Consider the following 24,018-nt stretch of genomic DNA (forward strand, 5'->3'; position numbering starts at 1 on the left):
CAGCCTCAGTGTTGACAGTAAAACTGTAACCTAAAGCGTCTACAGCCTCAGTGTTGACAGTAAAACTGTAACCTAAAGCGGCTACAGCCTCAGTGTTGACAGTAAACGCACGCTGGAAGTTACAATGTTGAAAATTTACGCTCAGCAGACCTGAAATGGCAGATTTTTTTGAGAGAACATTGATTACAGTTCATATGAGGAAATAAGTCAATTGAAATAAACTGATTAGGTCCTAATCTATGTACGTCACATGACTGGGAATACAGATACCTCCTGGGCCTCAGGATTTCGTCATGGTATTTTTGTGCATTGATAAAATGCAATTGTGTCAGTTGTCTGTAGCTTATGCCTGTCCGTACCATAACCCCACCTCCACCATGGGGCACTCTGTTCACAACGTTGACATCAGCAAACCACTCACCCACACAATGCCATACAGGTGTTCTGCGGTTGTGAGGCAGGTTGGACGTACTGCCAAATTCCCTAAAATGACATTAGAGGCGGCTTATGGTAGAGAAATTAACATTACATGCTCTGGTAGACATTCTTGCAGTCATCATCCCAACTGAACACTCCTTCAAAACTTGAGACCTTTGGCATTGTTGTGTGACTAAAATGCACATTTTAGAGTGGCCTTATTGTCCCCAGCACAATGTGCATTTGTGTAATAATCATGTTTAATCAGCTTCTTGAAATGCCACACCTGTCAGGTGGCTGGATTATTTTTAGCAAAGGTGAAACTCTCACTAACAGGGATGTAAACAAATTTGTGCACTAAATTTGAGAGAAATAAACTCTTAGTGCATATGAAACATTTTCTGGAATCATTTTTTTTTATTTCAGCTCATGAAAAACATAGGACCAACATTTTTTTTTTTATTACATGTTGCGTTTATATTTTTCGCTCAGTATTTTAGTTTATCCCCTTTTTGGACCCTGATGAGATCATTGATCAGTGAAAAAACACCAGACAACCTGTAACCTTTGTACACCATTCATTCACCATATGAGACACTTGAAGCCACGAGTAAAAGGCTTAGAGACCGAAAAGGAATTGTACCATGAATTGTCGATGTTTGAAATATCTTATTACTGTAAATGGATCTCTAGACATGCATTTGCATCCAAAGATTAGCAAGCTGAAAAAGAAACTACACACTAAATCTGTTATGCGAGACACTCCTACAGTCTAATCAGTGTGTATTATAAGCGTCCTACTCAATAATTAACTCTCTTCTCACGATTGAAGTCTCAAACCAAGCACTACTTTTAAAAATGATTTTATTTTATATTATTTATTTTATGTATTAATACAGTGTTATACTTAGAAATGTGTTGCAAAAGAACAAAACATGTAATGTAAATAAAACTAAAATAAATAATGTCAGCCACACAGGAAAAAAAAAAGTGTTATATCAAAATTAAATTATATGGATGTGCCATAATAAATAGTCTATTAGTACAAAAATACATTTCAATAGAATGGAGGTTCCAGCATCACAAATAGAGGATGGGACCGCTCCTTAAAGCAGGTCCCCTCAAGTACAGATCTTTTAAAATGATTTAAACCAAGCACTTTTTCTCATTTTTTTTTTTTTTGTAAATAAGAAAAAAAAAAAAAAGTTATTTCTGATTGTTAGAAATTCCTTTTAAGTAGTAGTGTTGTGTGGGGTATGTATGATGGTAGAAAAGTTGGATTTTATTACTGCTTACTGTAGGTCAGTTCCAAGGCTCACGGTAGGCATGTATAACCAGAATACAAACACAACCAATTAAATTATCACTTTCGCGTTTTTTTTTTTTTAAGAAACATTAAAAAAAAAAAAAAACTTTTATACAAAATAACAAATGTAGAAAAGTTAATTTACAGCGAACCAAGGCCATTTGCTAGCATTATGTACAGCCACAATTTAAACATGTTTTTGTTTGTAGTATTTTCTCAAACTTCAATATGCATAGCAGGAAAAGAAAGCATTACTGCTTCATCAGCTTCAAATATTATTGTATGCTAAATCCAAGTTCACTGATATAATGGGTTGAAAATGCAGAGAAATGCTTTTTTATTTTCATTTTTTTTTTACGTCCATAATTGATCAATCACTACAACTTAAAAATCTGTTTTTAAGTAAGTCTTTATACTGAAGAAAAAAAGAAGAAGTTACTATGCAGATAAGGCAGCACTGCTTGCAGTGTAAGATGGGACTTTTAATGTGTTTAAACTTAGTAGTAAGCAGGCTTCTGGACCTGAGTCATAGCACATGCATAGAGATGTAGACCGCTGCAGGAGTTTATCAAATCAACAGTTATGTTTTACCGTAGATAAATGTAACTACAAAAGATTCACTTCTTTTAAACATGGAGAGAGAAAGTCCATTTGACCAGCCAATACTTTACCTTCAGTCTTATGCCTACAGTACTTCATCTCCAATCTTCCTTCACAACCCTCGTTGAGATGAGATCACCTGCAAGTCCTTAGCTATCCTTCAAGAGAGAAACGCATGACCACAGACAACCTCAAACAAAGTTTTTTTTTTTTTTTTGCATATATTGACTTTTCTGTTTGAGTGCATACACATGAAATTGGAAAATTTGTTGCAATTATTCAAATGATTTTTTTCTTCTTCAAGAATTCTCCTTAATCTAGATTTTTTTTTTAAATGTTATTTTTCTTGCAATTTGCTCAGACTTGGTTTAAAATAAAAAAAAACAAAGCAAAACATTTCAAAATGAGATTATTCTTCAGTCAGTCTGTTCATGCATTCCAACAACAGCTCAATTTTTTAAATATATTATATTTTAGTTTTTAAAAGTTTTTATTTTTTGCAAGCCTTTAGTTAAAGCACCAAAAAAAGGGGGGGGGGCACAGCACTGGGATAGGATACTGCGTTGAGACTCCTCCCACTTCAATGGGCCTCCTACCTTGCTGAGTTATTTTTTTTGGAGGGGGGGGGGAAGCAGTAAACGATGCATCAATATTCAAGAATCAAGTTCGTGCTTCATCAAGTCAAGCAGTACTGCCCCCTGCTGCCTGGGAGGAGGACAGCAGCAGGAGAGGAGGGCAACGTTTCAGTCTGTGGCTGCCCCCTGATCTAACACATTCAGTAACAGGCCAGCTGTCTCCCTCTATGTTCAGAAGTGGTCAATGAGCACAGACACACAGTTGGCTCCCACCAGGTAGTTGGGGTCTCCTGGGAGAGACTTGTTCTGCCATGTCTTGGAGTCACCTGAAGGAATTAGAAAACAGGAACACAGTTAATGGTCAGTCAGTCGGGTTGGTTGTCTGTCTTATTGTGCTGTTCTTTCTATTTGTTTAAGGCCCAGTGTGTTACGTTAAGACCTACAGGCCGTAAATAACAGCATACGCTGACGAGAACTGACACAAAAATATCATAATGTATATTGTGTGTGAGGAATGTACGTGCAGTGCAATTTTCTGGCCATTAAAATAACATGAAATGAATCAGAAGCACAGTGTAGACATGGTTAATGTTGTAAATGACTATTGTAGCTGGAAACGGTAGATTTTTTTTAATAGAATATCGACATAGGTGTACAGAGGCCCATTATCAGCAACCATCACTCCTGTGTTCCAATGGCACGTTGTGTTAGCTAATCTAAGTTTATCATTTTAAAACCCTTTTGCAATTAATCAGCATAACAGTTTTCAGCTGTGCTAACAAAGAAGCAATAAAACTGTCCTTTAGACGAGTTGTGAATCTGGAGCATCAGGATTTGTGGGTTCGATTACAGGCTCAAAATGGCCAGAAATAAATAACTTTCTTCTGAAACTCGTTAGTCTATTCTTGCTCTGAGAAATGAAGGCTTCCATGCGAGAAATTGCCAAGAAACTGAAGATCTCTTACAACGATGTGTACTACTCCCTTCACAGAACAGCACAAACTGGCTCTAACCAGAATAGAAAGAGGAGTGGGAGGCCCAGGTGCACAACTGAACAAGAGGACAAGTACATTCGAGTGTCTAGTTTGAGAAACAGACGCCTCACAAGTCCTCAACTGGCAGCTTCATTAAGTAGCATGTGCAAAACACCAGTCTCAACGTCAACAGTGAAGAGGCGACTGCGGGATGCTGGCCTTCTAGGCAGAGTTGCAAAGAAAAAGTCATATCTCAGACTGGCCAATAAAAAGAAAATATTAAGATGGGCAAAATAACAGACACTGGACAGAGGAAGATTGGAAAGAAGTGTTATGGACAGAGAAATCTAAGTTTGGATCAATAAGAAGGACATTCATGAGACGCAGAAAAAATGAAAAGATGCTGGAGGAGTGCTTGATGCCATCTGTGAAGCATGGTGGAGGCAATGTTATGGTGTGGGGGTGCTTTGGTGGTGGTAAGGTGGGAGATTTGTTCAGGGTAAAATGGATCTTGATGAAGGAAGGCTATCACTCCATTTTCCAACGCCATGCCATACCCTGTGGACGGCGCTTAATTGGAGTCAATTTCCTCCTACAACAGGACAATGACCCAAAGCACAGCTCCAAACTATTGTGGGAGCTAAGCGTTAAAGGAGAGCTAAGCATTAAATATAAATAGGTCTAGTTGCCAGGCTGAAGAAGCAAGGACATACACATTAAGAGAAGATGACACCCAGGCTATACTCTATTTCTGAAAGGGAACAGGCCATACGTACATTCATGGCAGCTGGACACACTATTGGTCAGCAGGATGGAAGCAAGATAACTGATGACTAACACGTGAAACATAAGCATGCAATGCATGCCTACTTTTTAAAATGTGAAAGGAGTTCTACCATCATGATAACCTAACCAACAGCAGATATGAGCGTTAGTGGGCGTGAACAAGCTCCGAGATGAAAATAAAATAATGGAGAAAGGTCAAGGGAAGCTATTTTCATATAGAGGGAGGGGGGACTCTATACGTTATGCAAAGACAGAATCCTATGAAGGCAGGACTGTGTAATATGAGAATTTAGTCTCTTTCCATGGAGGGGCTCGGCTCTGTTACGTTTGTGATGGGGTCCTTCCATGGAGGGGCTCAGCCCTGTTATGTTTGGATAAGGTCCTTCCATGGAGGGGCTCAGCCCTGTTATGTTTGGATAAGGTCCTTCCATGGAGGGGCTCAGCCCTGTTATGTTTGGATAAGGTCCTTCCATGGAGGGGCTCAGCCCTGTTATGTTTGGATAAGGTCCTTCCATGGAGGGGCTCAGCCCTGTTTGGATGTCCTTTGGATAAGGTCCTTCCATGGAGGGGCTCAGCCCTGTTATGTTTGGATAAGGTCCTTCCATGGAGGGGCTCAGCCCTGTTATGTTTGGATAAGGTCCTTCCATGGAGGGGCTCAGCCCTGTTATGTTTGGATAAGGTCCTTCCATGGAGGGGCTCAGCCCTGTTACGTTTGGATAAGGTCCTTCCATGGAGGGGCTCAGCCCTGTTACGTTTGGATAAGGTCCTTCCATGGAGGGGCTCAGCCCTGTTACGTTTGGATAAGGTCCTTCCATGGAGGGGCTCAGTTTTGCTACTTTGTATTAAAGTCTATATTGAATTCACAAGTTCTTGTAAGAGTGTTATATTTCTGAAACGATTTTCCACGACACTATGCAATAACTATTTAGGGAAGAAGCAGTCAGCTGGTATTCTGTCTATAATGGAGTGGCCAGCACAGTCACCAGATCTCAACCCTATTGAGCTGTTGTGGTAGCAGCTTGACATGTAAGAAGTGCCCATCAAGCCAATCCAACTTGTGGGAGGTGCTTCAGGAAGCATGGGGTGAAATCTCTTCAGATTACCTCAACAAATTGATAACTAGAATGCCAAAGGTCTGTAAGGCTATAATTGCTGCAAACGGAGGATTCTTTGACGAAAGCAAAGTTTGAAGGACACAATTAAAAATCATTATTTATATCCTTGTCAATGTTTTGACTATATTTCCGATTCATTTTGCAACTAATTTAATGGAAAACAAGGACATTTCTAAGTGACCCCAAACTTCTGAATGGTAGTGTATGTTCGGTGCAACAACAACACAGGCTATTTTCATAATCTTCACATTGTAACTACTGTGGGAAATAACTAATTAGGTGATATAAATGTTCAGATTGTTACAAAATCCCATAAAGAAAATGCAATGTTGTGACTAGAAAATGGAAACCAGTTAGATGAGATTATTCAAAAGAGTGATAAAGACGAGGAACAAGCCTTTTGCAGGGATGGGGTCAAATCCATTTCGATTGTTTTTTTTAAATATTGGAATTAAAGAGCTTCTCATTCTCGGGTTTATTGGGAAATCATAAAAAAATATATATTAAAATGATTGACATTTACTTGACTGGAAATTCGCTCCCCAGCAACACCCATAGAGTTGGAATCACAGCCCGCCCCTTATCAAATGTACTCTTATCCAACTCTATGGTGACCCCTCCTCAATCACAACACCAACCAATCACACAGGCCACCCGAAGCCCCGACCCAACCCCCAATCAATCACACAAGCCATTTGAAGCCCCGACTCAACCCCCAAAAAGGACAGATAGAGGACAGCGTACCCGACGAGGAGTCGGAGGATTTTAGAGCAAAAGACCAACCATCTGGGGTCATAGACGCACAGTGAGGTAGACGCAGTTCCACCGGCTTCAGGAACTGAAGACCGTGAGGCCCACACATCACCAGAGGGCTGAGCAGGGTCTCTCCTGGATGGAATAGACAGAGGCAAGAATTATAGATTTTTCTATTTTGTCTTTAGGAGAATGGAATTCTGCTCTCCTTTCATATTTAAGATAGACAGATCTTGAGAAAAGGGGGAAGACAGTTTGAAAGGGATGGAAGATCGAGATGGACCAAGGGGATCGAACCCTTGTCTCCAGGGTCCTGAGTTGGCAGCGCTTCTGCTAGAGCAACAAGAGTAAGATGTACTATCCAGTGGGCACAGTGATTAAGAAAACACGAGACACATACCTTTCTCCTTGTCCAGCGGGGGCAGGATGCTGTTGTCCCGACAGACCTTAAAGTAGATCTCCTGTTCTATGCTGTCGGGGATGGCCCCCTGGGGGATGATGATGCCGACTCCCGTCTCGATGGAGCTCAGCACCCCGCCGTTACAGTTGAAGATCCCCCGGGCCGTGGCCACCACTGTGTGACCTTCATCCTCCTCGTCATCCTCCAGAACACTGGGGTAGAGAGGAGAGAGAGTTGTGACTGTTAGTTACAATCTATACTGTATAGAACACTGGGGTAGAGAGAGTTAGTTACTATCTATACTGTATAGAACACTGGGGTAGAGAGAGGTAGTTACTATCTATACTGTATAGAACACTGGGGTAGAGAGAGGTTGTTACTATCTATACTGTATAGAACACTGGGGTAGAGAGAGGTAGTTACTATCTATACTGTATAGAACACTGGGGTAGAGAGAGAGGTAGTTACTATCTATACTGTATAGAACACTGGGGTAGAGAGAGGTAGTTACTATCTATACTGTATAGAACACTGGGGTAGAGAGAGGTAGTTACTATCTATACTGTATAGAACACTGGGGTAGAGAGAGGTAGTTACTATCTATACTGTATAGAACACTGGGGTAGAGAGAGGTAGTTACTATCTATACTGTATAGAACACTGGGGTAGAGAGAGTTAGTTACTATCTATACTGTATAGAACACTGGGGTAGAGAGGAGAGAGAGTTGTGACTGTTAGTTACAATCTATACTGTATAGAACATACATAACCAGGCCCCTACACAACCCTGCTACATAACCAGCTCCCTACAAAACCAGGCCCCTACAATAACCCTGCTACATAACCAGCTCCCTACAAAACCAGATCCCTACATAACCCTGCTACATAACCAGCTCCCTACAAAACCCTGCTACATAACCAGGCCCCTACATAAACCTGCTACATAACCAGGTCCCTACATAACCCTGCTACATAGCCAGGCCCCTACATAACCCTGCTACATAACCAGGCTACAACATAACCCTGCTACATAACCAGGTCTCTACATAACCAGATCCCTACATAACCCTGCTACATAACCAGGCCCCTACATAACCCTGCTACATAACCAGCTCCCTACAAAACCAGATCCCTACATAACCCTGCTACATAACCAGCTCCCTACAAAACCAGATCCCTACATAACCCTGCTACATAACCAGCTCCCTACAAAACCAGATCCCTACATAACCCTGCTACATAACCAGGCCCTACATAACCCTGCTACATAACCAGGTCCCTACATAACCCTGCTACATAGCCAGGCCCCTACATAACCCTGCTACATAACCAGGCTACAACATAACCCTGCTACATAACCAGGCCCTACATAACCCTGCTACATAACCCTGCTACATAACCAGGCCCTACATAACCCTGCTACATAACCAGGTCCCTACATAACCCTGCTACATAGCCAGGCCCCTACATAACCCTGCTACATAACCAGGCTACAACATAACCCTGCTACATAACCAGGTCCCTACATAACCCTGCTACATAGCCAGGCCCCTACATAACCCTGCTACATAACCAGGCCCCTACATAAACCTGCTACATAACCAGGCCCCTACAATAACCAGGTCCCTACATAACCAGGTCCCTACATAACCCTGCTACATAACAAGGTCCCTACATAACCCTGCTACATAACCAGGCCTCTACATAACCAGGTCCCTACATAACCAGGTCCCTACATAACCCTGCTCCATGACCAGGCCCCTACATAACCCTGCTACATAACCAGGCCTCTACATAACCCTACAAGGTCATAAACATGCTTCCTCAGATATATAATTATTGCCATTGCTTGTATATGACGTTCAAGACAGGTAATGAGTGTTTTGGTGTATGGAAGACAGGTAATGAGTGTTTTGGTGTATGGAAGACAGGTAATGAGTGTTTGGATGTATGGGGAAGAGAGGCGGAGCTAAAGGCAGAGCTGTAGGCGGAGTTAAAGGAGTCCTCCACCAGAGAAGCAGAGTAACAGTCACAGAGGTCACGACAAGGTCAGAACTCAGAACCATGATTTTGTACATCAGTAAATATGGCCAGTGCCTGGATGATGTTGCGGATGTTCCAGTGATTTAATGAGTACTGTATGTACCGTTTGTGGGTGTCGGGAGGCTGGGGCTAGAGGCATAACAACAAGGTATCTGCTAAATGACCATATTGGAACAACCTTGCCAAACAAACACCTTGTCAAGAGGTTCGGAACTCTTGGGATAACCCGTTAACAGTCACCTGACTAGGGTTTGAGCCCCTCCATATCCTTACCTGACAGGTATGGCCTTGGGAACAGCATTGTTGACTAAGTTGTTGTGCTGCTGGTACTTGGGCCCCCTGTTGTCCATGGTGCGTGTGAACGTATCCAGTCCACTGTCGTGGTCCAGGGCCTGAGGAGACAGCGGCGGCTTGGTCCTGCTGTTGTTGTTGACCACGCTGGGTTTGGGGTTGCTGCTACTGATCAGGGGGTCGTTGGGGAGGAGGTTGTGGTTGAACTTGGGGCTCTCAAACTTCCTCTCGAAGGGCCGGGCCGAGGAGGTGTAAGGCTTAGGGACATATCGGTTGTAGCTTTGTGGGGTGGGGGTGGTTCCAGGGGTTTTGGGGGGTGCGTCGGTGCCGTTGACCCCCACTGGGGACCTCTGGGCCAGGTAGGGCTGGGAGGGGAGATCCTGGAGGGTAGAGGGGCGAAGGCCGGAGAGATCGTGTTTGGGAGAGGCGCTGAGGAGATTGTCGGGCTGTGAGTTCACTAGAGAGAGAGGGGAAGGGATGTGAGTTCACTAGAGAGAGGGGAAGGGATGTGAGTTCACTAGAGAGAGAGGGGAAGGGATGTGAGTTCACTAGAGAGGGGAAGGGATGTGAGTTCACTAGAGAGAGAGGGGAAGGGATGTGAGTTCACTAGAGAGAGAGAGGGGAAGGGATGTGAGGGAGGGATGTGAGTTCACTAGGGATGTGAGAGAGAGAGGGGAAGGGATGTGAGTTCACTAGAGAGAGAGGGAAGGGATGTGAGTTCACTAGAGAAGAGAGGGAAGGGATGTGAGTTCACTAGAGAGAAGGGAGAAGGGATGTGAGAGAGAGAGAGGGAAGGGATGTGAGTTCACTAGAGAGAGGGGAAGGGATGTGAGTTCACTAGGGGAAGGGATGTGAGTTCACTAGAGAGGGGAAGGGATGTGAGTTCACTAGAGAGAGGGGAAGGGATGTGAGAGGGGAAGGGATGTGAGTTCACTAGAGGGGAAGGGATGTGAGTTCACTAGAGAAGGGAGGGATGTGAGTTCACTAGAGGGGAAGGGATGTGAGTTCACTAGAGGGGAAGGGATGTGAGTTCACTAGAGGGGAAGGGATGTGAGTTCACTAGAGAGAGAGAGGGGAAGGGATGTGAGTTCACTAGAGAGAGAGGGAAGGGATGTGAGTTCACTAGAGAGGGGAAGGGATGTGAGTTCACTAGAGAGGGGAAGGGATGTGAGAGAGAGGGGAAGGGATGTGAGTTCACTAGAGAGAGAGGGGAAGGGATGTGAGTTCACTAGAGAGAAGGGATGTGAGTTCACTAGGGAAGGGATGTGAGTTCACTAGAGAGAGGGGAAGGGATGTGAGTTCACTAGAGAGGGGAAGGGAGAGGGGAAGGGATGTGAGTTCACTAGAGGGGAAGGGATGTGAGTTCACTAGAGAGAGAGGGAAGGGATGTGAGTTCACTAGAGAGAGGGGAAGGGATGTGAGTTCACTAGAGAGAGGGGGAAGGGATGTGAGTTCACTAGAGAGAGAGGGGAAGGGATGTGAGTTCACTAGAGAGAGATGTGAGGAAGGGATGTGGGAAGGAATGTGAGTTCACTAGAGAGAGAAGGAAGGGATGTGAGTTCACTAGAGAGAGAGGGGAAGGGATGTGAGTTCACTAGAGAGAGAAGGGAAGGGATGTGAGTTCACTAGAGAGAGGGGAAGGGATGTGAGTTCACTAGAGAGAGGGAAGGGATGTGAGTTCACTAGAGAGGGGAAGGGATGTGAGTTCACTAGAGAGGGGAAGGGATGTGAGTTCACTAGGGGGAAGGGATGTGAGTTCACTAGAGAGGGATGTGAGTTCACTAGGGAAGGGAGAGAGGGGAAGGGATGTGAGTTCACTAGAGAGAGAGGGAAGGGATGTGAGTTCACTAGAGAGAGGGGAAGGGATGTGAGTTCACTAGAGAGAGAGGGGAAGGGATGTGAGTTCACTAGAGAGAGAGGGGAAGGGATGTGAGTTCACTAGAGAGAGAGGGGAAGGGATGTGAGTTCACTAGAGAGAGAGGGGAAGGGATGTGAGTTCACTAGAGGGGAAGGGATGTGAGTTCACTAGAGAGGGGAAGGGATGTGAGTTCACTAGAGAGAGGGGAAGGGATGTGAGTTCACTAGAGAGAGGGGAAGGGATGTGAGTTCACTAGAGGGGAAGGGATGTGAGTTCACTAGAGGGGAAGGGATGTGAGTTCACTAGAGAGAGAGGGGAAGGGAGAGAGAGGGGAAGGGATGTGAGTTCACTAGAGAGAGAGGGGAAGGGATGTGAGTTCACTAGAGAGAGAGAGGGGAAGGGATGTGAGTTCACTAGAGAGAGAGGGAAGGGATGTGAGTTCACTAGAGAGAGAGGGGAAGGGATGTGAGTTCACTAGAGAGAGAGGGGAAGGGATGTGAGTTCACTAGAGAGAGGGAAGGGATGTGAGTTCACTAGAGGGAAGGGATGTGAGGGAAGAAGGGATGTGAGTTCACTAGAGAGAGAGGGGAAGGGATGTGAGTTCACTAGAGAGAGAGGGGAAGGGATGTGAGTTCACTAGAGAGAGGGGAAGGGATGTGAGTTCACTAGGGAAGGGATGTGAGTTCACTAGAGAGAGAAGGAAGGGATGTGAGTTCACTAGAGAGAGAGGGATGGGAAGGGATGTGAGTTCACTAGAGAGAGGGAAGGGATGTGAGTTCACTAGAGAAGGAAGGGATGTGAGTTCACTAGAGAGAGAAGGAAGGGATGTGAGTTCACTAGAGAGAGAGGGAAGGGATGTGAGTTCACTAGAGAGAGAGGGGAAGGGATGTGAGTTCACTAGAGAGAGGGGAAGGGATGTGAGTTCACTAGAGAGAGGGAAGGGATGGAGTTCACTAGAGGGGAAGGGATGTGAGTTCACTAGAGAGAGGGAAGGGATGTGAGTTCACTAGAGAGAGAGGGGAAGGGATGTGAGTTCACTAGAGAGAGAGGGGAAGGGATGTGAGTTCACTAGAGGAGAGGGAAGGGATGTGAGAGAGGGGAAGGGATGGAGTTCACTAGAGAGGGAAGGGAGTTCACTAGAGAGAAGGGATGTGAGTTCACTAGGAAGGGATGAGTTCACTAGAGAGAGGGGAAGGGATGTGAGTTCACTAGAGAGAGGGGAAGGGATGTGAGTTCACTAGAGAGAGGGAAGGGATGTGAGTTCACTAGAGAGAGAGGGGAAGGGATGTGAGTTCACTAGAGAGAGGGATGTGAGGGAAGGGATGTGAGTTCACTAGAGAGAGAGTTCACTAGGGAAGGGATGTGAGTTCACTAGAGAGAGAGGGAAGGATGTGAGAGAGAGGGGAAGGGATGTGAGTTCACTAGAGAGAGGGAAGGGAGAGAGAGAGGGGAAGGGATGTGAGTTCACTAGAGAGAGAGGGAAGGGATGTGAGTTCACTAGAGAGAGGGGAGGGAGAGAGGGGAAGGGATGTGAGTTCACTAGAGAGAGGGGAAGGGATGTGAGTTCACTAGAGAGAGGGGAAGGGATGTGAGTTCACTAGAGAGAGGGGAAGGGATGTGAGTTCACTAGAGAGAGAGGGAAGGGATGTGAGTTCACTAGAGAGAGGGAAGGGATGTGAGTTCACTAGAGAGAGAGGGGAAGGGATGTGAGTTCACTAGAGAGAGGGGGGAAGGGATGTGAGTTCACTAGAGAGAGGGGAAGGGATGTGAGTTCACTAGAGAGAGGGGAAGGGATGTGAGTTCACTAGAGAGAGAGGGGAAGGGATGTGAGTTCACTAGAGAGAGGGGAAGGGATGTGAGTTCACTAGAGAGAGGGGAAGGGATGTGAGTTCACTAGAGAGAGGGGAAGGGATGTGAGTTCACTAGAGAGAGAGGGGAAGGGATGTGAGTTCACTAGAGAGAGAGGGAAGGGATGTGAGTTCACTAGAGAGAGAGGGAAGGGATGTGAGTTCACTAGAGAGAGATGGGGGAAGGGATGTGAGTTCACTAGAGGGAAGGGATGTGAGTTCACTAGAGAGAGAGGGGAAGGGATGTGAGTTCACTAGTTAGTAGTGTAGTGTACCGAGGGAAGAGAGTTCACTAGAGGGAAGGGATGTGAGTTCACTAGAGAGAGGGAAGGGATGTGAGTTCACTAGAGAGCGAGGGGAAGGGATGTGAGTTCACTAGAGAGAGAGGGAAGGGATGTGAGTTCACTAGAGGGGATGGGAAGGGATGTGAGTTCACTAGAGAGAGAGGGGAAGGGATGTGAGTTCACTAGGGATGTGAGTTCACTAGAGTACACCTGTGCCTTGGGGTTATGGGGAAGGGATGTGAGTTCACTAGAGAGTAGGTACCTGTGGTAGGGGATGTGAGTTCAGGGGTTAGAGAGTACCTGTTGTAGGGGAAGGGATGTTGAGTTCACTAGGGGTTAGTAGAGTACCTGGAAGGGATGTGAGTTCAGTTCCTATGTGAGTTCACTAGACCTGTTGTAGAGGGGAAGGGATGTGAGTTCACTATGGGTAGAGTGTACCTGTTGTATGGGGTTAAGTAGGTACCTGTTGTAGGGGAGTTCACTAGAGAGAGGGGTTATGGGGGAAGGGATGTGAGTTCACTAGAGAGAGGGGAAGGGATGTGAGTTCACTAGAGTTAGAGTGGGGAAGGGATGTGAGTTCAGGGGTTATGGGTAGTGTAGTGAAGGGGAAGGGATGTGAGTTCACTAGAGAGACCTGTTGAGGGGAAGGGATGTGAGTTCACTAGAGAGAGGGTTATGGGAAGGGATGTGAGTTCACTATGGGTAGAGAGAGGGGAAGGGATGTGAGTTCACTAGAGAGAGTTGGGAAGGGATGTGAGTTCACTAGGGGTTAGTAGTAGGGAAGGGATGTGAGTTCACTAGAGAGAGGGGAAGGGATGTGAGTTCACTAGAGAGAGAGGGGAAGGGATGTGAGTTCACTAGAGTACCTGTTGTAGGGGTTATGGGAGTGTAGTTACCTGTTGTAGGGGTTATGGGTAGTGAGTGTACCTGTGGTAGGGGAAGTGTAGGATGTGAGTTCACTAGAGAGAGAGGGGAAGGGATGTGAGTTCACTAGTGAGAGAGAGGGAAGGGATGTGAGTTCACTAGAGAGAGTGGGAAGGGATGTGAGTTCACTAGTGAGTGTAGAGAGTAGTGGGAAGGGATGTGAGTTCACTAGAGAGAGTAAGTGGGAAGGGATGTGAGTTCACTAGGGGTTAGAGTGGGAAGGGATGTGAGTTCACTAGAGAGAGAGGGAAGGGATGTGAGTTCACTAGAGAGAGAGGGAAGGGATGTGAGTTCACTATGGGTAGTGAGTTACCTGTTGTAGGGGTTATGGGTAGTGTAGTGTACCTGTTGTAGAGTAAGGAAGGGATGTGAGTTCACTAGTGAGAGAGATGGGTAGGGGAAGGGGTGAGTTCACTGTTGTAAGGGTTATGGGTAGTGTAGTGTACCTGTTGAGGGGTTAAGGGTATGTGAGTTCACTAGTAGTAGAGAGTAGTGTACCTGGAAGGGATGTGAGTTCACTAGAGAGAGGGGATGGGTGTAGTGTACCTGTGTGTAGGGGTTATGGGTAGTGTAGTGTATCTGTTGTAGGGGTTATGGGTAGTTTACCTGTTGTAAGGGTTATGGGTAGTGTAGTGTACCTGTGGTAGGGGTTATGTAGTATGTACCTGTTGTAGGGGGGAAGGGATGTGAGTTCACTAGAGTATGGGGTTAGAGTGGGAAGGGATGTGAGTTCACTAGTGTAGTGAGAGAGAGTGGGAAGGGATGTGACCACCGTGATACAGCCTAGATTCAGCCTTTACACTTCTATACAGCCACAAGTCTACCACACTATTACATGGTAGAGATGCTTTTAGTCGCCACCAGAAAATCACAAGTGAATTGTCAGTACTTTGCTCGATTAAAAAGGCTACATGACATTATCATGGTTCGTTACCATCATTGGTGGTGAGTTTGGGCAGGCTGTTGGGTGGTACGGCAGGGCTAGGGGTTATGGGGGTCCGTACTGGGGGAGACAGGACTGATCTGGGGGAGGGGCTGTTGTACTTCTTCTCTACCGGACTCACCTTCTCCACAGACTCCGCCCTAGGGGTTAAAACACAGATACGACAGAAGGTGTTTAAGATCATTGCAGTGGAATTGTGAAGAATCATTTCATCTACTAATCAGTGTCACCTTGAATCTCCAATAACTCATTATGCGATGAACCTGTTGTAAGGGTTATGGGTAGTGTTGTAGATTAGCAGTTCTGCCTCAGGACATGATCCCCTCAAAATGCTGTCAGTCAGCCTGATCTCTGACCATATTGATTGTACTTCCCCTCTCAGATCTACAGTACACATGTGCCTTGGGGCTGGGTATTGATTTGGGTCGTGGTGTAGGGGTTATGGGTAGTGTAGTGTACCTGTAGTGTAGTGTACCTGTGGTAGGGGTTATGGGTAGTGGGGTTATGGGTAGTGTAGTGTACCTGTGTGTAGGGGTTATGTAGGGGTATGGGTAGTGTAGTGTACCTGTTGTAGGGGTTATGGGTAGTGTACCTGTTGTAGGGGTTATGGGTAGTGTAGTGTACCTGTTGTAGGGGTTATGGGTAGTGTAGTGTACCTGTTGTAGGGGTTATGGGTAGTGTAGTGTACCTGTTGTAGGGGTTATGGGTAGTGTAGTGTACCTGTTGTTATGGGTAGGGTTATGGGTAGGGGTTATGTAGTGTACCTGTTGTATGGGGTTATGGGTTAGTGTAGTGTACCTGTTGTAGGGGTTATGGGTAGTTTACCTGTTGTAAGGGTTATGGGTAGTGTAGTGTACCTGTGGTAGGGGTTATGGGTAGTGTAGTGTACCTGTTGTAGGGGTTATGGGTAGTGTAGTGTACCTGTTGTAGGGGTTATGGGTAGTGTAGTGTACCTGTTGTAGGGGTTATGGGTAGTGGTTACCTGTTGTAAGGGTTATGGGTAGTGTTATGTAGGGGTTATGGGTAGTGTAGTACCTGTAGGGGTTATGGGTAGTGTACCTGTTGTAGGGGTTATGGGTAGTTATGTACCTGTTGTAGGGGTGGGTAGTGTACCTGTTGTAGGGGTTATGGGTAGTGTAGTGTACCTGTTGTAGGGGTTATGGGGTTAGTGTACCTGTTGTAGGGGTTATGGGTAGTGTGTACCTGTTGTAGGGGTTATGGGTAGTGTAGTGTACCTGTTGTAAGGGTTATGGGTAGTGTAGTGTACCTGTGGTAGGGGTTATGGGTAGTGTAGTGTACCTGTTGTAGGGGTTATGGGTAGTGTAGTGTACCTGTTGTAGGGGTTATGGGTAGTGTAGTGTACCTGTTGTAGGGGTTATGGGTAGTGTAGTGTACCTGTTGTAGGGGTTATGGGTAGTGTAGTGTACCTGTTGTATGGGGTTATGTACCTGGTAGGGGTTATGTAGTGTACCTGTTGTAGGGGTTATGGGTAGTGTAGTGTACCTGTTGTAGGGGTTATGGGTAGTGTAGTGTACCTGTTGTAGGGGTTACGGGTAGTGTAGTGTACCTGTTGTAGGGGTTATGGGTAGTTTACCTGTTGTACCTGTTGTAGGGGTTATGGGTAGTGTAGTGTACCTGTTGTAGGGCTTATGGGTAGTTTACCTGTTGTAAGGGTAAGCTAGCTGGGTTTGTGGTGGGAAGCGGTTGATCCCGGGGGTGGGGTTCATGGCCTTGCTGTCGAAGCTGCGGCGGTCAAAGTAGGACAGTTGCTTCCTGTAGTACTCCTCATCCTCGTCAGCATCGTAATGGTTGGAGGAGTGGGCCACGTCTTCCAGGGGCTTAGACCCAGGGGCATTCTGGGGCTCGGGGGCTCTGAGGGGGAGATGGAGGGAGTGGGGGACATTCAGAAAGCAGCACAGATAAACGTTGGGGTCAACTACATTTCAATTCCAGTCAATTCAGAAAGTAAACCAAATTCCAATTTGCAATTTCCACAGAAAAAACAAAGTTGAAATGGAATTGACCCCAACCAACCCTGATACACTTACAAATCCATTCCACAGAGTAGAGTGAGAGACAGGATAACCAGTTAGAGAGCTCAACAGATCCAGGTCACAGACCAGGTCATCCACACAGGAGAAAGTAGAGCAAGCGAGACAGTGAGACAGATGGACATCACAGACAGACAGTCACAGACAGGAGAGGGCATACAGACAGAGGGGCATACAGACAGTCAGAGTCACTGTGATCATACAGACAGACAGAGAGCAGCACAGATCCACACAGTAAGAGCAAGAGTCACAAACATGGATAAACACAAGAGAAAGAGAGAGACAGGTCACTGTACCGATCAATACAGGAGAGAGAGAGACAGGTCACTGTACCGATCAATACAGGTCACTGAGAGGTCACTGAGAGACATCAATACAGGAGAGACAGGGTCAGGTCACTGTACCGATCAATACAGGAGAGAGAGGACTGTACCGATCAATACAGGAGAGAGACAGGTCACTGTACCGATCAATACAGGAGAGAGACAGGTCACTGTACCGATCAATACAGGAGAGAGACAGGTCACTGTACCGATCAATACAGAGAGAGACAGGTCACTGTACCGTCACAGGAGAGAGACAGGTCACAATGTACCGATCAATACAGAGAGGTCACTGACCGATCAATACAGTCAGAGACAGGTCACTGTCGATCAATACAGGAGAGAGAGACAGGTCACTGTACCGATCAATACAGGAGAGAGACAGGTCACTGTGATCAATACAGGAGAAGAGACAGGTCACTGTACCGATCAATACAGGAGAGAGACAGGTCACTGTACCGATCAATACAGGGAGAGAGACAGGTCACTGATCAATACAGGGAGAGAGACAGGTCACTGTACCGATCAATACAGGAGAGAGACTGGTCACTGTACCGATCAATACAGGAGAGAGACAGGTCACTGAGATCAATACAGGAGAGAGACAGGTCAGACAGGTCACTGTACCGATCAATACTGTACCGATCAATACAGGAGAGAGACAGGTCACTGTACCGATCAATACAGGAGAGAGTCAGAGACAGGAGAGAGACAGGTCACTGTCATCAATACAGGGAGAGAGACAGGTCACCGATCAATACAGGAGAGAGAGACCGGTCACTGTACCGATCAATACAGGAGAGAGAGACAGGTCACTGTACCGATCAATACAGGAGAGAGACAGGTCACTGTACCGATCAATACAGGAGAGAGACAGGTCACTGTACCGATCAATACAGGAGAGAGACAGGTCACTGTACCGATCAATACAGGAGAGACAGGTCACTGTCATCAATACAGGGAGAGAGAGAGAGAGACAGGTCACTGTACCGATCAATACAGGGAGAGAGAGAGACAGGATCAATACAGGAGAGAGACAGGTCACTGTACCGATCAATACAGGAGAGAGAGACAGGTCACTGTACCGATCAATACAGGAGAGAGAGAGAGACAGGTCACTGTACCGATCAATACAGGAGAGAGAAAGATGGTCTTCACATTACAGCACCATGTTCAGCGTTCTGTTTTCATGATGCTTCCTGGTAGCTGCACTGTCTAACATGTCCACTAGGTGGAGCTCTGGGTTTTGACAGTGATAAATGGACCAGGTGGATTTTCTCACCACTGTCCTTCATCCACCTCTTTATATATATTTAGTATATACCACAAGTCTGATCCAACATGACTTCCAGGATAGTATGTGATCATTTCTGGGGGTTGAACCCATAACCCTGGTGTTATGAGCACCAGAACAGAGTGCTGTGCTGTGTGTGTATATACACACACCTGTAAGTAGGTTTCTCTTGCTCCAGGTTGCTGAGGGAGTTGGCTTTGGGGACAGGACCAGGCGCAGTCATAGGTCTGGGCAGGTCCGCAGGCTGGAACACCAGACAGACCACAGGGAGGTTGAAACAGAATAACGTACGACTACCCAGGTCGTCCACTATCAGGTCACGTTGTAGTCAGAAGCAGCGCTCGGTTCTACAATGTATCTTCTTCAAACTGTAATCACAGTGCTAAATGTATGCCGGTCAGCCAACATTCAATCAAGATCAATAAACAAAATGTTTTGTTTTCATTCATTTGTACTATATATCCCATTTTGACTTGACAGCCTGGCCTCATAGTGGGAACCAACTACACAACCTCACACGTTACCCTGGTATCCCAATCACATTCATCAGTGGTTTGTTGCCCCAATCACACGTTACTCTGTCAGAAGAACCCCCATTTGCCACTGATCAGTAGGCCTGCTTTATATTCTTTCCAAGTACACCCCCCCCCCTCTGGATGTGTTGCTTCCTCCCCTTTCCCCCCCAACCTGGAGTTGAACCAGGGACCGTCTGAACACATCAACAATTGCCTCCCACAAAGATTCGTTACCTGTCGCTCCACAAAAACCTGACAGGGCAAAGGAAACTACTTCAATGTCTCAGAGTGAGTGACGTCACAGATTGAAACGCTACTAGCGCGCACCGCTAACTAGCTAGCAATTTCACACCGGTTATATATAGGCCAAGTAACCCCAGACATCCATTATAACTACCAGGGCTATTAGTACCCCAGGCTGAGACCCCCCAGACATCCATTATAACTACCAGGGTTACTAGTACCCCAAGCTGAGACCCCCCAGACATCCATTATAACTACCAGGGCGACTAGTACCCCAGGCTGAGACCCCCCAGACATCCATTATAACTACCAGGGCTACTAGTACCCCAAGCTGAGACCCCCCAGACATCCATTATAACTACCAGGGCTACTAGTACCCCAGGCTGAGACCCCCCAGACATCCATTATAACTACCAGGGCTACTAGTACCCCAAGCTGAGACCCCCCAGACATCCATTATAACTACCAGGGCTACTAGTACCCCAAGCTGAGACCCCCAGACATCCATTATAACTACCCCAAGCTGAGACCCCCCAGACATCCATTATAACTACCAGGGCTACTAGTACCCCAGGCTGAGACCCCCCAGACATCCATTATAACTACCAGGGCTACTAGTACCCCAAGCTGAGACCCCCCAGACATCCATTACAAGCATGCGTTCTAGGTGTTTGGCCGTGTCGTGGTATAAGAGACGTACCCTCATCACGGTGGAGTCGCCAGCCTCCTTGGCCCGGTCCACAGACACTGACCTCTTATTCTCAAACATCTTGACCCTGTTGAGCACCGACTGGGGCTTCATGGCTGGGTCGTCCTTTTCCTCCTCCCCCCGGGGCGGTGGAGGGAGGGGTTTGGACCCCGCGTTTACCCCCATCTCTCCCGGAGAGGCCAAGGGCTCAGGTTTGTGAGGGGGAAGGGGTGGGTCAGAGGTCATTAGAGGTTCACGGTTGTAGCCACCGCCCCGACTGGGAGGCACTGGGTTATAGGAGGGTCTCAGGCCAGGAGCAGAGTCTCCGTAATACTGCTTGGGGGGTTCCGGGGAGCGGGGAGAACTGAGGCAGTAGCCGTGAGGGGGCTCGGCCTCGTAGGGAGAACAGGCGTCGTAAGGGCCAGCCGAGGGCGGGAGAGACGGTTCATCGTACCGCATTGGCCCCGGAGGTTTACCGTGACGAGGCTTGCCGTCGTAGCCCTGCATCCCTGCCGGGGCCTCACTGTAGCGGGGCTGGGGGGGGCTGTAGTCCCTGACGGGACCGTCCTCATAGGGGGTGGTCCCCCTGGGAGTGTAGCCCTGCTGGTGGACCGGGCCAGGCTGGTACCCCGGGGGCTGGGGAGAAGAGGTCTGCTGGTCGTAGGGGGGCCACCGGCCATCATCGTAGTTTTGAGGCACACGGTTGTCGTAGTGCAGGTGAGAGTCAAAGTTCCCCTGGTGAGGCTTTGGTTCGGCGTAGCCCCCCCTGTCGTTACAGAAGGCGTAAGATGGTTGGTCGTACTGGCGGTATGGCTGTTGGTCCTGGTAGGGCTGCTGGGTGTAGCTCAGAGAAGACTTCATGCCGCTGTGGTTCACTCTCACTGGTTCCTCCAGACTGTACAGATCCTTCTTGTACATCTGCAGGGGAGAGACATCCAAGACAGACATCAGAGCTTGGTATCTACCGAACTATCTATAATAGTGAACTACCTGGTCAGAGCTTGGTATCTACCGAACTATCTATAGTAGTGAACTACCTGGTCAGAGCTTGGTATCTACCGAACTATCTATAATAGTGAACTACCTGGTCAGAGCTTGGTATCTACCGAACTATCTATAATAGTGAACTACCTGGTCAGAGCTTGGTATCTACTGAACTATCTATAGTAGTGAACTACCTGGTCAGAGCTTGGTATCTACTGAACTATCTATAGTAGTGAACTACCTGGTCAGAGCTTGGTATCTACCGAACTATCTATAGTAGTGAACTACCTGGTCAGAGCTTGGTATCTACCGAACTATCTATAGTAGTGAACTACCTGGTCAGAGCTTGGTATCTACCGAACTATCTATAGTAGTGAACTACCTGGTCAGAGCTTGGTATCTACCGAACTATCTATAGTAGTGAACTACCTGGTCAGAGCTTGGTATCTACCAAACTATCTATAGTAGTGAACTACCTGGTCAGAGCTTGGTATCTACTGAACTATCTATTGTAGTGAACTACCTGGTCAGAGCTTGGTATCTACTGAACTATCTATAGTAGTAAACTACCTGGTCAGAGCTTGGTATCTACTGAACTATGTATAGTAGTGAACTACCTGGTCAGAGCTTGGTATCTACTGAACTATGTATAGTAGTGAACTACCTGGTCAGAGCTTGGTATCTACCGAACTATCTATAGTAGTGAACTACCTGGTCAGAGCTTGGTATCTACTGAACGATCTATAGTAGTGAACTACCTGGTCAGAGCTTGGTATCTACTGAACTATCTATAGTAGTGAACTACCTGGTCAGAGCTTGGTATCTACTGAACTATCTATAGTAGTAAACTACCTGGTCAGAGCTTGGTATCTACTGAACTATCTATAGTAGTGAACTACCTGGTCAGAGCTTGGTATCTACTGAACTATCTATAGTAGTGAACTACCTGGTCAGAGCTTGGTATCTACTGAACTATCTATTGTAGTGAACTACCTGGTCAGAGCTTGGTATCTACTGAACTATCTATAGTAGTGAACTACCTGGTCAGAGCTTGGTATCTACCAAACTATCTATAGTAGTGAACTACCTGGTCAGAGCTTGGTATCTACTGAACTATCTATAGTAGTAAACTACCTGGTCAGAGCTTGGTATCTACTGAACTATGTATAGTAGTGAACTACCTGGTCAGAGCTTGGTATCTACTGAACTATCTATAGTAGTGAACTACCTGGTCAGAGCTTGGTATCTACTGAACTATCTATAGTAGTGAACTACCTGGTCAGAGCTTGGTATCTACTGAACTATCTATAGTAGTGAACTACCTGGTCAGAGCTTGGTATCTACTGAACTATCTATAGTAGTGAACTACCTGGTCAGAGCTTGGTATCTACTGAACTATCTATAGTAGTGAACTACCTGGTCAGAGCTTGGTATCTACTGAACTATCTATAGTAGTGAACTACCTGGTCAGAGCTTGGTATCTACTGAACTATCTATAGTAGTGAACTACCTGGTCAGAGCTTGGTATCTACTGAACTATCTATTGTAGTGAACTACCTGGTCAGAGCTTGGTATCTACTGAACTATCTATAGTAGTGAACTACCTGGTCAGAGCTTGGTATCTACCAAACTATCTATAGTAGTGAACTACCTGGTCAGAGCTTGGTATCTACTGAACTATCTATAGTAGTGAACTACCTGGTCAGAGCTTGGTATCTACTGAACTATCTATAGTAGTGAACTACCTGGTCAGAGCTTGGTATCTACTGAACTATCTATAGTAGTGAACTACCTGGTCAGAGCTTGGGTGAATAAGATTTCTACTGTATCAATTATTACAGATGGCAAATTAAGTTGAAAACGTGTAAACCTATAATTTTCAAACAGTTTTGAACAAATAATAATATTTTTTTTTAAATTACAAAAATAAAAGTAGAGGAAATGACAGAAACAACAAAATAAATCCCCCCAAAAAATCAAGTAAGAGAGGAATGAATTATTAAAGAGAGGTTCACCTGAAACCCGACGATAAGGACTGAACACAGATCAATAGTAACTAATAACAATACATTAAATAAACATCAAGTCAAAGTGCAAGTACACAAGCAATTCTCTTATCAATTATTCCTAATCAGAACTGAATGTATATTTGACAAGAAGCCTTTCAAGAAATGACTCAAAAATGTCCGAATCCCTCCCTCCCTCCCGATCACCAAATCAACGTTTCCCGATTATGTTGTCAATAGCGTTTTTGCTCTCTTCTTCTTCTGAACGGCTTCATTTCAAAAACAGGTGATATGTAGCCTTTAGACAGCACATCTCATAACAGACAGGTACTTCCTATGGAAGAAGCTTTGTAAACGTTAAAACTTCTACACGAGTCAATACTTCAACGGAATATGTACATTTATGCAGTTTTAAAATACAAGTTTTAGGTTGTTTTTTTTTTCCATAGGGAGAGTCAACTGCTTTTTTGACAGAGACTAGTAAATACCAAAGAATACTGTCTGCAGGTTAGCATAGTTTATCATGCAACCAACATTCAGTTTTAGCATCTTATGCAACTACAGTCTACTACACACTAGCAGTGCAACATACAGTACATCTACATGTGCCTCTGCAGGTGTATTTGACTAAAAGTCAGTCAGTCAGAGAAGTTAAATAAGTAGAGAAGCAGAAAGGAACCCAAAACATGCAGAAGGAAGAAGAGGAGACGCCAGTAACCGGTAATGCTGGTTCTTCTTATCCTGGTCACACCGTCAGACTCCCAAATGTACCGCATCCTATTCCCTATACAATGCACT

At 45.9% G+C, this 24,018-nt stretch overlaps 1 pseudogene; it reads right to left on the reverse strand.

Annotated features, from left to right (window-relative positions):
• Window positions 1-1,264: 1,264 nt before the first annotated feature.
• The window catches only part of LOC135556724 (tight junction protein ZO-1-like), a 173,247-nt pseudogene continuing 150,493 nt past the window's right edge, over window positions 1,265-24,018 (reverse strand).

Source organism: Oncorhynchus masou, chromosome 15, assembly GCF_036934945.1.
Source record: "Oncorhynchus masou masou isolate Uvic2021 chromosome 15, UVic_Omas_1.1, whole genome shotgun sequence".
NCBI classification, from domain to species: Eukaryota; Metazoa; Chordata; class Actinopteri; order Salmoniformes; family Salmonidae; genus Oncorhynchus; species Oncorhynchus masou.